At 39.8% G+C, this 13,946-nt stretch overlaps 1 long non-coding RNA gene across 1 annotated transcript; it reads left to right on the top strand.

Annotated features, from left to right (window-relative positions):
* The first annotated feature begins 5,862 nt into the window (after window positions 1–5,862).
* On the top strand, window positions 5,863–12,861 carry LOC138365751 (uncharacterized). The gene is made up of 3 exons (XR_011228978.1): window positions 5,863–5,979; window positions 8,286–8,403; window positions 12,554–12,861. It is a non-coding gene; the product is annotated as an uncharacterized lncRNA (long non-coding RNA).
* Window positions 12,862–13,946: the final 1,085 nt, after the last annotated feature.

Genomic DNA, 13,946 nt, shown 5'->3' with positions numbered 1-13,946 from the left:
GCCCAAGATTACCATCCGAGTGCCGGCGGGGAAGTGGTTCATATAGCCTTGGCTATCACTTCCTTATGTCCGGTCGTGATGGTCAAGCGGATTAAGGCGTCCCTGTACATACCAGTTGTGGGAGTATGGGTTCGAGTCACTTCTGGGGTGTGAGTTTTCAGTTGTATATAGTCCTGGGGACCATTCAGGCTTGTTTGCATTTGTGTTCCTCACGTGTGCCCCAAAGAATGAGGTGATTTGATAAAATGCTATGCCCAAGATTACCATCCGAGTGCCGGCGGGGAAGTGGTTCATATAGCCTCGGCTATCACTTCCTTATGTCCGGTCGTGATGGTCAAGCGGATTAAGGCGTCCCTGTACATACCAGTTGTGGGAGTATGGGTTCGAGTCACTTCTGGGGTGTGAGTTTTCAGTTATATATATATATATATATATATATATATATATATATATATATATATATATATTGTGACGGTGTTCCCCCCCTTGTAATTCTCCCACGCCTGCAGTAAGAGTCATGTCTACTTTTCCCAAGCGTTCTCTACGTTGCAGGCTACAATTTGATATATGGGAGAGAGTGAAGTGTTCTCGGAGAGCCGAGAAATTTGTGAAATAGTAATATTTTGGCCTGTGGTTTAGGCCCTTTAGGGAGCCAAGATGGCGCTTGCCTCCCTGATCTCCCGCCAAAACCGTGTGACGTCAGTGGCACCGGATTGGTCACCGACAGCAATGTGGCACCGGGAGCCAATGAAAACTTCCCGTAGCGAAAGTGATGTCACGAAGGAAGGGGGTCCAGGCCGCGCGCCACTCTGGCGCCATCAGTCAGGCACGACACGTCATAGAGGTCGGACGTGCGACGGTTGGTCCTGTCAGTTGGACAGTTGTTTCCCGCTCCCATGGATTTACGCGTCACCTGAAGTCCGCCAGTACTCTGAGAAGTCTTCCCTAGTTCATGTGTTGAACCAGAAGAGGGAATTGACGGTTATTTGAACAACAAGTGCTCCAGTCAGGTACTGTGCCAGAAGCAGTGAAGCCGTGCAGTGATGTATGTGACGTCGGTGGCAGTTCACCAGTTCGTGACAGCGTAGTGGCTGACAGAGCCACTGGGTAGCTGAGGAAGAGAGGACTATTTGGGGAAACCAGACGACTGTAGCTGAGACGTAGGCGACAGCCGTTGCTGGGAGAAGACGACGGCCAGGAGACCGACTCCAACCTTCAAGAAGTTAAGAAGGAGGACGGACCTGCAGTGAGGAGGCACGGAGACGACGCGCTAAACGGTGGGACGACGAGAGGCTCTGGTAGGACACGACGACGTGTGTGTGGGGGCGTTCCCGACACGAGGACCAGGAGCTACATCTCGACTTTCATCGGAGGATAGGGTGAAGTAGGTGTTTCTAGTTCCCTCCCCATTCCCCTTTAGTTAGCTATGTTATTCGGCTATATTATCTAGCCTGAGGATTTTATATGTCGTGAGCAAGTCTCACCCATGTCACGGTAAAGCACCAGTGTGCTAGACAGTACTATCAAGAGTACTTGTAATATTCATGTTGATTATTGGTGTGTACAGGCACCAGGAACAAGTGATAAATTTACTGTGTTGTGTATATCTTTCTATAGATTTTGATATGAACATATAGTGGTAAATTATATATAATATTATGCCAGTATTTGAAAGTTAGGCTGTGTGCCCAGAAATCATTTATTTTCCATGTATTGATATTTGATGTATCTACATTATATATGCTATGTTCATACAGTGATTATTCATTTGTGAGTACAGTGAATTATTGCGTTATCGCCCACGAGAGAAAGTACTGAAAACTCCAGTGTTAATATGTCATAATATATTGTGGGATGAATAACAGTGTAAGACCATTACAGTGAGTCATGGTAGCGTTGATTGTAGAAAAGACTGTTTGAGCCTGAGTACAGAGTAACTAAGTGATACGTGCTATTGTAGCCAATATCGTGTGTGCGAGTTCATAGTAATATTGGAGAATTTAAAGAAACAGCGCGCGTGAATCTAGAAAACAAGCAAAGAACTTCCGTGCGGGGGGCCAGGCGATCAGCTGTTCTTGACACTTGATGAGGAGGGGGAGGTGTTGCCCCCTAGTGATCGCAGACTATTCATGGGAATTACCGGCCGCGTCAGGATCAGTTGATTTATTGATTATTGTCTGGCCTTGTAACATCTTTCATACATTTTAAGTAAAATACAAAATTACCTTTGTGTTTTTATCATCTCCTCCATTGACCTTGTGGCTACATTATACTGAAAGCATTGAGTGATAACAATAAGTACCTGCCTGATTCCTGATCTTTTGAGTGTGACCTTGCCAAGGCTACCACTAATTCCACCAGTCCACTGATGGTGTTACTGGCCACCTAAAACACCAGTTGGCGACCTTGTGGTTAACCGTAGAGCCCGATTGTTGGGGAGGGCACACGACAGTCAAGTGAACGAGTCGTGTTCTCACTCTTTCTTAATAAGAGGCCGTTAAGATTGACTGGGAGACTCTCCTGGCGTGCAGTGGCGCCTTGAGGATCGAGTGAAGACCCGCAGGTCTACGGTGAGTGACCTTGAGCATAACTATTGCTCACCCCAAAGTAAGAGTGAAGTGAGGGAAACCCCAACATTGGCGACCTTGCCAGGATCTCGATCGAAGTAAAGGTTGCAGTGGTGATACTTGGCAGTGGTGTTAGAGATCAGGCGCAGGTTATCACTCGTAGCACAAGATAGAGGATGATAAAGTGACGAGGTTTGTTGACTCTAGAGATGAACAGGTGCTGGAAGAGTGCACCAAGGCACAGTTACAGGCTATAGCGGATCATTTTGGAATAAAGCTGAAATCTGCCAGAGTTGGCGAAAGAAGAATAGAGATAATGGCTCAGCTCAGGGCTCGAGAGGAAGCTTTGGGGGAGGAACGGCCCCAAACACCTGCCAGTGTGGGTGAGCGCCTGAGTATTGGTGGAAGCAGCAGGAGATCCAGCGGCAGCAGGCACAGCGTGAAGCTGGAAATAATGAAGTTGCAGCTGTAAGCACAAATGAAGTGTGAAGAGCGAGAAGCACAACAGCGCAAAGAAGAGCGAGAAGCACAACAGCGCAAAGAAGAGCGAGAAGCACAACAGCGCAAAGAAGAGAGAGAAGCAGAAGCGCAGCTGAGGAGAGAAGAAGCACAGCAGCGCAAGGAAGAGCGAGAAGCAGAAGCACAGCTGAAGCGTGAGGAACGAGAAGCACAGCTACGCAGGGAAGAACGAGAGCAAGAAGTGGGGCTGAGACAACTGGAAATAGAAGCCAACAGGGAGTTGGAGCTGAAGCGAGCTGAACTGGGACTAGGTGCCCCTGCCCCGCCACAGGAAGACCGACGAGTGAGGGAACGAGACCTGCCGGTCTTTGTGCCTAGTGAAGCCGAAAGTTTCTTCGATCACTTTGAGAGAGTTGCTGCTATGAAGAGGTGGCCGAGGGCGGAGTGGGCGGAGTTGGTCCAAGGGAGGCTCACAGGTGAAGCTCGCCAAGCCTTCACTATGCTCGACTTCCAAGAATGCACTAACTACGATGCGGTAAAACGAGCTGTGCTCCGTTCCTTTAAGCTCACGCCAGAGTGTTACCGGAAGAGGTTTAGAGAATGTACCCGGTTGCCAGGAAAGTCGTATGCGGAGATGGCGAGGGACATAGAAAGAAAGCTCCTTAAGTGGCTGGACTCTGAAGAAGCAAGGTCGGTCGAAGAGGTCAAGGAACTAATGGCCATGGAAAAGTTTATGTCCGTGCTCTCTCCTGAGATCAGGATGAGGATAAAGGAGGCGGACATAAAGGACCTGAGGGCCGCAGCCAACCGGGCCGACATGTTAGAAGAAGCCCTACGCCCACGCCGAGAGGGACAGAACCGACCACCCGCATACGTCGAAAACGATAGGAGTTATAGAAGGACGGAAGGATGGAGGACAGGAGCGAGTTCTCCTAAATCCCACCTCTCAAGTTGGAACACCCGAGGATCAAAAGGTACTGTAGAACCAATCAAGAAGAACCAAGCAGAGAGCTCGGGAGCTGTTGTAGCGACCAAGGAGTCAACAAGCGGTGCGGGAAAGACACAGGGTGCGACGGCCTCTGGAGGCAGTGCTAAGGCGAGCGGTGGCGGATGGTCTCCGTCGAGGGGCCGCTGCTACAACTGCGGAATACCCGGACACGTCACGCGGGAATGCAGACGCCCTAAGCAGCGGGGACACATTGCTTTAGTGATGTTCGAGCAACCTGTCCTCTTAAAAAGAACGTCAACATTTGCCGTTTGACTCTACGGCTGTTTTTGGACGTTATTTTGTGTAAAACTACGTCTATTTTCGCTTCCATGGACTATCTCTTGTTATACAATGAAATACCACACTCTTATTATTCTATAACTAACTGACTATGCTCTGATATTTGTTCTTCAAGTAAAAATATATATATTTTTGCCTTAATTAGGCCATAATCCAGAAAATTCCAGCCTATCGATCTTTATATTTAGGAAAACATCTAATAAATTTGGAAATGAATTTTTCGTTCGCCGACAGTTGCCTGTTACTATTTAACCCTCTATGCTTTAATGTCGCTGGTCATTGTGACTTTCCCAGGATTTATATATGTTTTGTAGTAGCATTTAGTCAGACTACAGTAATTTAACTAATGGGAAACCTCTATAGTTGTCGTAAATTAATAATAATCATTTATCAAATAATAAATTAGCAAACATATGCAACATTTTATGTTACGACTTTTCGGGTAGGCCGTTCTGTTTGTTTACAACCCCAATGGTTCAAAATACACAATACTTTTAATATATAAGTGACTAAGTATGCTCTAATATATGGTCCTCAATGAAAATTATCGTTTTTTTTTTGTTAATTTGTCCATAATGAATAAGATTCCTTACTGTTGATCTTTATATTAAGAAAAACATCTAAACAAATTGGTATTGTGTTTTCGTTCAGATAAAGTTTCCAGATATTATTTCCTAGTTATCAATTAATATAGGTGGTTATTTTAATTCGCGGCTACCAGGGGCTTTCTCCCATTATACAATATAAATGTACTCACTAACTATTCTCTGGTATCTGTTCTTCAAGTAAAATTACCTATTTTTTTGTTTAATTAGTCCATAATTCATAAAATTCCTTCAGGTCGATCTTTATATTTAGAAAAACATCTAATCAATTTGGAATTTAATTTTTCGTTCACCTACAGTTACCTGCTATTATTTCATTGTTATATTTTATGTCGCTGGTCATTACAATTTTCCAAGAATTTAAACAGCTAAACAGCAAGTAGCATCTTGTTAGAGTACAGGAATTTACCTATGGAGAACCTCGATAGCTGCCGAATATTATTAATGATTATATATGTAATTTAAAATAATGAATTATATACCATTTCTTATGTTACGTCTTTGGCGGGTAGGCCGTTCTGCGGGTTTACAACCGAATTGTTTAAAAATCACACTATTTTAAATGTATGAGTCACTAGTATGCTCTGATATATGTTCTGCAATGAAAATAAAGATTGTTTTGTTGTTAATTACTCCATAAATGTGTAATGTGTTAATTCAGTCTAAAATCTTTTTGCAACGTTTATATGCGATATACGTCTGGAAACTACCTAATATTTAAAAATAATAGTTACAACATTCTATTAATATATAATGTTGAAATAAATATCACACAAAGTCTGTATATCTGTTTATAGATGTCTTATAAATCTTCTTTTAACATAGTATTAATGATTTTTATGAATCTTGAGTAAAAATTATGTTAATTATTATTAATCTAATTGTTATTATTTTAAGTAAAAGAATTGCAAGTATTCGCATAACCACGGGATCTCTGTTTGTGTATGAATGCACGGATTTGTTTTTGTTATGAGAGGGACGCCTTAGAAAGCATGGTGTAGGCCACCTGTGGCTCGCATCCGATCCCACGATCATCGTCGCCCCTAAATCAACACAACAGGTATTTAGTATTTACGATTATAATAAGTAATATTTCTTTTATAATAATATTGCAGCAGGTGGTGTAGTGGTAGGACACTCGCCTGGCGTTCCGCGAGCGCTATGTCATGGGTTCGTATCCTGGCCGGGGAGGATTTACTGGGCGCAATTCCTTAACTGTAGCCTCTGTTTAACGCAACAATAAAATGTGTACTTGGAAGAAAAAACGATTCTTCGCGGCGGGGATCGTATTCCAGGGACCTGCCCGAAACGCTACTCGTACTAGTGGTTGTACAAGAATGTAACAACTCTTGTATATATCTCAGGTTAGGGGCTAGGCATTTACACTCTTAGGTCAGCAAACTAGCTAGAAGGTTAGACTATTAGACTCCACTGGTCAATCGGGGCCCTGCATGACTCAGCTTATCCTAACCTAGCCAAGCTTAAACCATCTTAGCATAGTTCATTCTAGCTGTGCATAGTGCTTGCACAGCCTTGCTTATCCTAGTTTACCTCTTCCTAGCCTACCGTAGCCAAGCCTATCCCAGTATACCCTTACCTAGTCTTGCCTAGCCTAACCCTGCCTTGCTTTTAAACATGACCAGTCCTTCCTACCCTAGCCAAGCTCTGACCAGCTTAGCCAAGCCAATCCCTGCCAAGATTTAGCATAGCCTTGCCTTTTTATTAATATATAGAGGGTACCACCTCTGGTTGAGTATGTAGGAACCCTCCACTTATAGGGTTGAGGGTTCCATATATATATATATATTGTTATATTTATATATTTCACTATATTTCATCAAGTGTTAATTTTTGTGATTTACACACACGTGGCATGTTTACACACACATTATTTATATTATTTATATATATATATATATATATATATATATATATATATATATATATATATATATATATATATATATATACATATATATATATATATATATATATATATATATATATATATATATATATATATATATATAAATAATATAAATAATGTGTGTGTAAACATGCCACGTGTGTGTAAATCACAAAAATTAACACTTGATGAAAAATGTGACAGTGTCAGACCACGGAGGAAGAATTGAAACAGGAATTTCCTTAAGTACTTTCATATATAAATACATCTTCAGAAGGAATAATTTTTTATATAAATTAAATTAAAAAAAATCATTCCTCCATGGTCTGACACTCATATATATATATATATATATATATATATATATATATATATATATATATATATATATATATATATATATATATATATATATATATATATATATATATATAATATATATATATATATATATATATATATAATATATATATATATATATATATATATATATATATATATATTATATATATATATATATATATATATATATATATATATATATATATATATATATATATATATATATAATGTGTGTGTGTGTACTCACCTAGTTGTGCTTGCGGTGGTTGAGCTCTAGCTCTTTGTCCCGTATGTATGTATTTATCCCGTATGTATGTATTTATCCCGTATGTATGTATTTATATATATATATATATATATATATATATATATATATATATATATATATATATATATATATAATATTTTATATATCCTGCCTGAAATGCTGCGTGTACTAGTGGCTTTACACGATAGTTCTTATAAAGATAGCATTTTGTGGTTATTCTCTATATCTGGTTCACCTAACAGTAAATAAGTACCTGGGAGTTAGACAGCTGCTATGGGCTGCTTCCTAGGGATGTGTGTGTGTGTTTGTATTCATGTTGAATTTTACAAAGTAGGAAGAGATGTTTGTAAAAAAAAAAAATCAAATATTTTTGAAAGTATAAGTAGATTTGATATTTTTCTTTAATTGTTTATGTCTGCTGTCTCGCCTCCTTTATAAAATGGCATCATTCTTGCTTTTTTAAGGATATCAGGAAAAGTAAGGCACTCCAGAGATTTGTTGACTCCTTCTTAGTGTTGCCTAGCCCAGCCCAGCCTAGACAAGGCAGGCTGGGCATCCTAGCCTCACGCAGCTTAGCCCCCACCTACATGTAGCATCCCAGTCCATCCTAAGTGATCATTACCTTACTGGCTGTGTTTTCTCTTCAGCCCTGAATGTAATGTGGTGGAACATAAGCAGATACATATCAGGTCTTAGAGAATCTGTACTTCATACATTTCTTAATAATGTCTCACAAATATTTAAATTATTAAACAAAAATTGTATAATAACTTCATATTATTCTTGCAATTTATTTTTGCATTTTTTTTTATACAAAATTTACATTTTAAAATATTACCTCTATTTTTAGATTGATGACTTGAAGACTACAGTGCCATCCACAGCAAATCATGGTCTTTAAAATATCTCCTAGCAATGACGAGACCAATTTTCACAGAGATCAAATTTTTGCTAAGCAGTAGTCACAGGTAAATATATATTATATATATAATATTATATATATAAAATTAACTACTTCATTGCTCAAAGCACCTTTAGACATTCTGAGAGTTGTGCTATTTTATTAAAAAATTAATTAGGCTATATTTTAATGTTTTGTAATGTTTTCATTACTTTTTTTGTTTTGAAATATAAATTGTTGAGTTTTGAAACATTTTGACATTAACTATACCTGAATATTTATAAACAAAAAAATACCAGAACTATGTCCTTGACAATTGCACTAAGAAGTCTTTGCCAAAATCAGGTGCTCAGTGCAGTAGTTAAAAACTTAAAAGTTGTACCACCTCTGGTGCAAGATTAGGGACCCATAGCCTCAGAGAAGAAAATAGAGAGTACTCAGAGAAGGCCTTGAATAATAGGCAGGCTGTTTGTGTGTGTTTCGACGGTAAGCTTGCTGACACCAAATGTAGTTACCTAAGTGTAGTTACAGGATTAGAGCTACGCTCGTGGTGTCCCGTCTACCCAGCACTCTTTGTCACATAATGCTTTGAAACTACTGACGGTCTTGGCCGCCACCACCTTCTCACTTAACTTGTTCCAACCGTGTACCACTCTGTATGCGAAAGGAAATTTTTTTATATTTCTTTGGCATCTTTGTTTAGTTAGTTTAAATCTATGACCTTTTGTTCTTGAAGTTCCAGGTCTCGGGAAATCTTCCCTATCGATTTTATCAATTCCTGTTACTATTTTGTACATAGTGATTTTATCACCTCTTTTTGTTGTCTTCTAGTTTTGGCATATATAATGCCTCTGACCTCTCCACATAGCTCTTGCCCTTTAGTTCTGGGAGCCACTTAGTAGCATGTCTTTGCACCTTTTCCAGTTTGTTGATGTGCTTCTTAAGATATGGGCACCACACAACCGCTGCATATTCTAGCCTTGGCCGAACAAAATTCGTGAACAATTTCTTTAGTATTTCGCCATCCATGTATTTAAACGAAATTCTGAAGTTAGAAAGCGTGGCATAGGCTCCTCACACAACGTTCTTTATGTGGGCCTCAAGTGATAGTTTTCTATATAGAATCAACCCTAGACCTCTTTCTTTTATCAGAATTATATAAAGATTTCTCACATAATTTGTAGGTTGTGTGGGATCTATGTTCTATTCCACATTCCATAACATGGCATTTATTCACATTAAATTTCATTTGCCAAGTGGTGCTCCATATATTTATTTTGTCCAGGTTTTCTTGAAGGGCATGACAATCATCAAAATTTCTTATCCTTCCTATTATCTTAGCATCATCAGCAAACATGTTTATATAATTCTGTATTCCAACTGGTAGATCATTTATGTAGACAATGAACATTTCTGGTGCATGTACTGTGGTACTCCACTTGTGACACTTCTCCAGTCCGATTGCCTCTGATTACTGCCCTCATTTTTCTATCAGTCAGAAAATTTTTCATCCATGTTAGAAGCTTACCTGTCACCCATCCAAAATTTTCTAGTTTCCAGAACAACCTCTTATGTGGAACTCTGTCGAAAGCCTTTTTTATGTCTAGATAGATGCAGTTGACCCAACTACCTTTTTCCTTTAAAATCTCTGTGGCTCAATCATAGAAACTGAGTAAATTCGATACACAGGATCTTCCAGATCGAAAACAATACTGTCTGTGTGATATTATATAATTTCTCTCCAGGTGTTCTACCCATTTAGTTTTTATTATTTTTTTTTTTCAATCTTTTCACTGTTACACTTGTCAATGATTCAGGTCTATAACTGAGAGGGGTGGGGTCTTCCCTGTTGCCACTTTTGTAGATTGGAACTATGTTAGCCTTTTTCCACATGTTTGCTATGACTCCTGTACACAGGGATGCCTGAAAGATCAGGTGAAGTGAAAGGCTGAGCTCAGGTGCACATTCTCTCAGAACCCATGGTGAAACTCCATCTGGACCAACTGCTTTGTTCTTACTTAGCTCCTTTAGCATATTTTCCACTTCATCTCTAGACACCTCTATACGCTAAATGATGTTCTCAGAAATTCTTATTGTGTCTGGTTCTCTTAAGATTTCATTTTGTATAAACACACTTTGGAACTTTTGGTTTAATGTTTCACACATTGCATTATCATTTTCTGTGAATCTGTTTCCTATTTTCAACCTCTGGATATTATCCTTTACCTGCAATTTGTTGTTTATGAATTTGTAGAATAGGCCCAGTTCTGTTTTACATTTATCCATTATCCCTTTTTAAAAATTTCTTTCTGCCTCTCCCCTTACTGCTGTATAGTTGTTTCTCGCATCTTTGTATCGCTGGTATGATTGGGGGTTTGGCTTCTTTCTATGTTGATACCTGCTTGATGGGGTTCTGCTCTTCTACTCCCCAAGCCCGGCCCGAGGCCAGGCTCGACTTGTGAGAGTTTGGTCCACCAGGCTGTTGCTTGGAGCGGCCCGCAGGGCCACATACTCACCACAGCCCGGCTGATCCGGAACTTCTCTTAGAAAACAGTCCAGTTTTCTCCTGAAGATGTCCACGGTTGTTCCGGCAATATTTCTTATAGTCGCTGGGAGGACGTTGAACAACCGCGGACCTCTGATGTTTATACAGTGCTCTCTGATTGTGCCTGTGGCACCTCTGCTCTTCACTGGTTCAATCTTGCATTTTTTTCCATATCGTTCACTCCAGTACGTTGTTATTTTACTGTGTAGATTTGGGACCTGGCCCTCCAGTATCTTCCATGTGTATATTATTTGGTATCTCTCTCGTCTCCTTTCTAGAGAGTACATTTGGAGAGCTCTGAGACGATCCCAATAATTTAGGTGTTTTATCTCGTCTATGCGTGCCGTATATGTTCTCTGTATTCCCTCTATTTCAGCAATCTCTCCTGCTCTGAAGGGGGGAAGTGAATACTGAGCAGTACTCGAGACGGGACAACATAAGTGACTTGAAGAGTACAACCATTGTAATGGGATCCCTGGATTTGAAAGTTCTCATAATCCATCCGATCATTTTTCTGGCCGACGCAATATTTGCTTGGTTATGCTCCCTAAACATTAGATCGTCGGACATCATTATTCCCAAATCCTTGACATGCTGTTTTTCTACTATGGGAAGATTCGATTGTGTTTTGTACCCTGTATTATGTTTCAGATCCTCATTTTTGCCATACCTGAAATTTATCACTGTTAAACATCATGTTATTTTCTGCTGCCCAATCGAAAACTTTGTTGACATCTGCTTGTAGTTTTTCAATGTCTTTCATTCCATTTTTGTGTCTTTTGGTCTGTGGCCCTCTCTCAATTTCTGTTGAACCAATCCTGTTTTCTGGCCCTGCATCTCTGTTTTGGTATGAATGTTTGTGTGCCTTCATTGTATATTTTGCAAAATTTGGCATACATTTAATTTACTTCCCTGTCTAGCAACAAGTCTGCCTAATTACTTATTACAAAAAATTTGAAGTTCCCCATAGTGACCTCTCTCTCTTGAAATCAAGTTTATCAACTGTTTCAATGTCCCCATTATCTGTGTGTGTGTGTTTGGAGGCTAAGCTTGCTGATACCATGTGTGTGTGTGTTTGGAGGCTAAGCTTGCTGATACCATGTGTGTGTGTTTGGAGGCTAAGCTTGCTGATACCATGTGTGTGTGTGTTTGGAGGCTAAGCTTGCTGATACCATGTGTGTGTGTGTTTGGAGGCTAAGCTTGCTGATACCATGTGTGTGTGTGTTTGGAGGCTAAGCTTGCTGATACCATGTGTGTGTGTGTTTGGAGGCTAAGCTTGCTGATACCGTGTGTGTCTGTGTTTGGAGGCTAAGCTTGCTGATACCATGTATGTGTGTGTGTGTGTGCGTGTGTTTGGAGGCTAAGCTTGCTGATACCGTTTGTGTGTGTGTGTGTGTGTGTTTAGAGGCTAAGCTTGATGATACCATGTGTGTATTTGGAGGCTAAGCTTGCTGATACCATGTGTGTGTGTGTGTTTGGAGGCTAAGTTTGCTGATACCATGTGTGTGTGTGTGTTTGGAGGCTAAGCTTGCTGATACCATGTGTAAATACATAGCCAAATGGCAATATTTATTATGTCTATACAAAAAGAAGACATCCACTTTATTTTTTTTCTCTCCTTTGTTTCTATGTGGATTTTGTTGTGACTAATGATTCTCCTTCCCATCAACAGGTCTTCCTCACTGGGCTTGCTCGGCTTTTGTGTTACTGTGAGGGTGCCATCATCGTTTACCCTTCACGACTGACTCATGCTGGCATTGCATTTGTGGACTTCCCTTCACAGTAAACAGTCCTTCTCCATATGGTGATTGTCCAGGGCAAGCAGGGTGTGACTGCCATCTTGGAGAAGCAGGGTCTTTTAATATGAAGAATCTTCCGTCTTCTCTACTTACGCCAGCTTGTGCCGGCCTTGCATTCTTGTTACTTCATGGCCCTTGGGCCTTTTTTATTTATTTTACATAATAAATTTTTTTATTAATACCCGTGTTTCACAAGAGATCCTTTACATTTTAAGCACCAATTGTATTGACTAATGTACGTCTTGTAACCTTTAAGACATAAATAGACAAGACATAGATAAATGAGTGAATAATACTGAGTGACTAGGTTTGGGCCGGGAACATAGTTCAGTGTCTGGCTTTGGAAGAATGCCTACTGTTTTAGAAACCTTATTGCCATGATCATAATCGTATGGGTTAAAAAGCATTTGTTGTCACTCCTACACTGTGGCTTGTTGAGCTTGAAACCTTTGCTCCTTGTTCGTGTTACATCTGACCTTTTGAAGAAATTGTATGAATCAATATCCTCCAAATTGTTCAGTATTTTAAAGGTTTCGCTCTATTACTCTCTCATTTGCATATATCTAAGCATATAGATTAGATATAGATTTAGATTAGATTTTTTAGTCAGGTAAAGGTACATACATTGCAGATGAGTTACAAAGGGAAAGACATTGACTAGAGTTCACTAGCTCTATTGGAAGAGAAACGTCTGCAAGACAAGTGTGGGCAAAAATTAAGGTAGCAGCGGCTCACAACGACCCCCAACGGCTTCATTTTGTATCTTCTCCAACTTGCCCATCCTACCTTTACCAAAACAAGAAATGACAGGTGCAGCATAATCAATAAGAAATCTTACAGTACTCAAGTACATCATTCGTAGCACCTGGACTCCCACTCCTTTCCACAGCATGCCAAGGCCTTCAGAGGTTGTAATCTCTTCCGACATTGACCCAACAGTCTGTTCATCTCAGTTTCCAAACTCTCATAGGTATATCCAACATATATTTGGACATGCCTAAATATTTATATATATTAACTCTCTATATTTTTACCGTTTATTTCCAATATAATGGGCCTCCGACTTCTACATTCAAACTTTAGTTTTGTCTTCATTAACCACTAGTCCCATGTGGTGACACAGGTTTCCGAAATTGTCCAACACTGTTTGAATCTTTGAAATATCTTTGCCCTGAAACAAAATATCATCAGCATATATGATTGGAGTTACCCAATTTGAGTATTTCTCAGATGCTATCTTATTCATTAGTACATTAAACAGGGTGA

The sequence above is a fragment of the Procambarus clarkii genome, chromosome 17, assembly GCF_040958095.1.
Source record: "Procambarus clarkii isolate CNS0578487 chromosome 17, FALCON_Pclarkii_2.0, whole genome shotgun sequence".
NCBI classification, from domain to species: Eukaryota; Metazoa; Arthropoda; class Malacostraca; order Decapoda; family Cambaridae; genus Procambarus; species Procambarus clarkii.
This window is presented reverse-complemented; position numbering and strand designations above follow the sequence as displayed.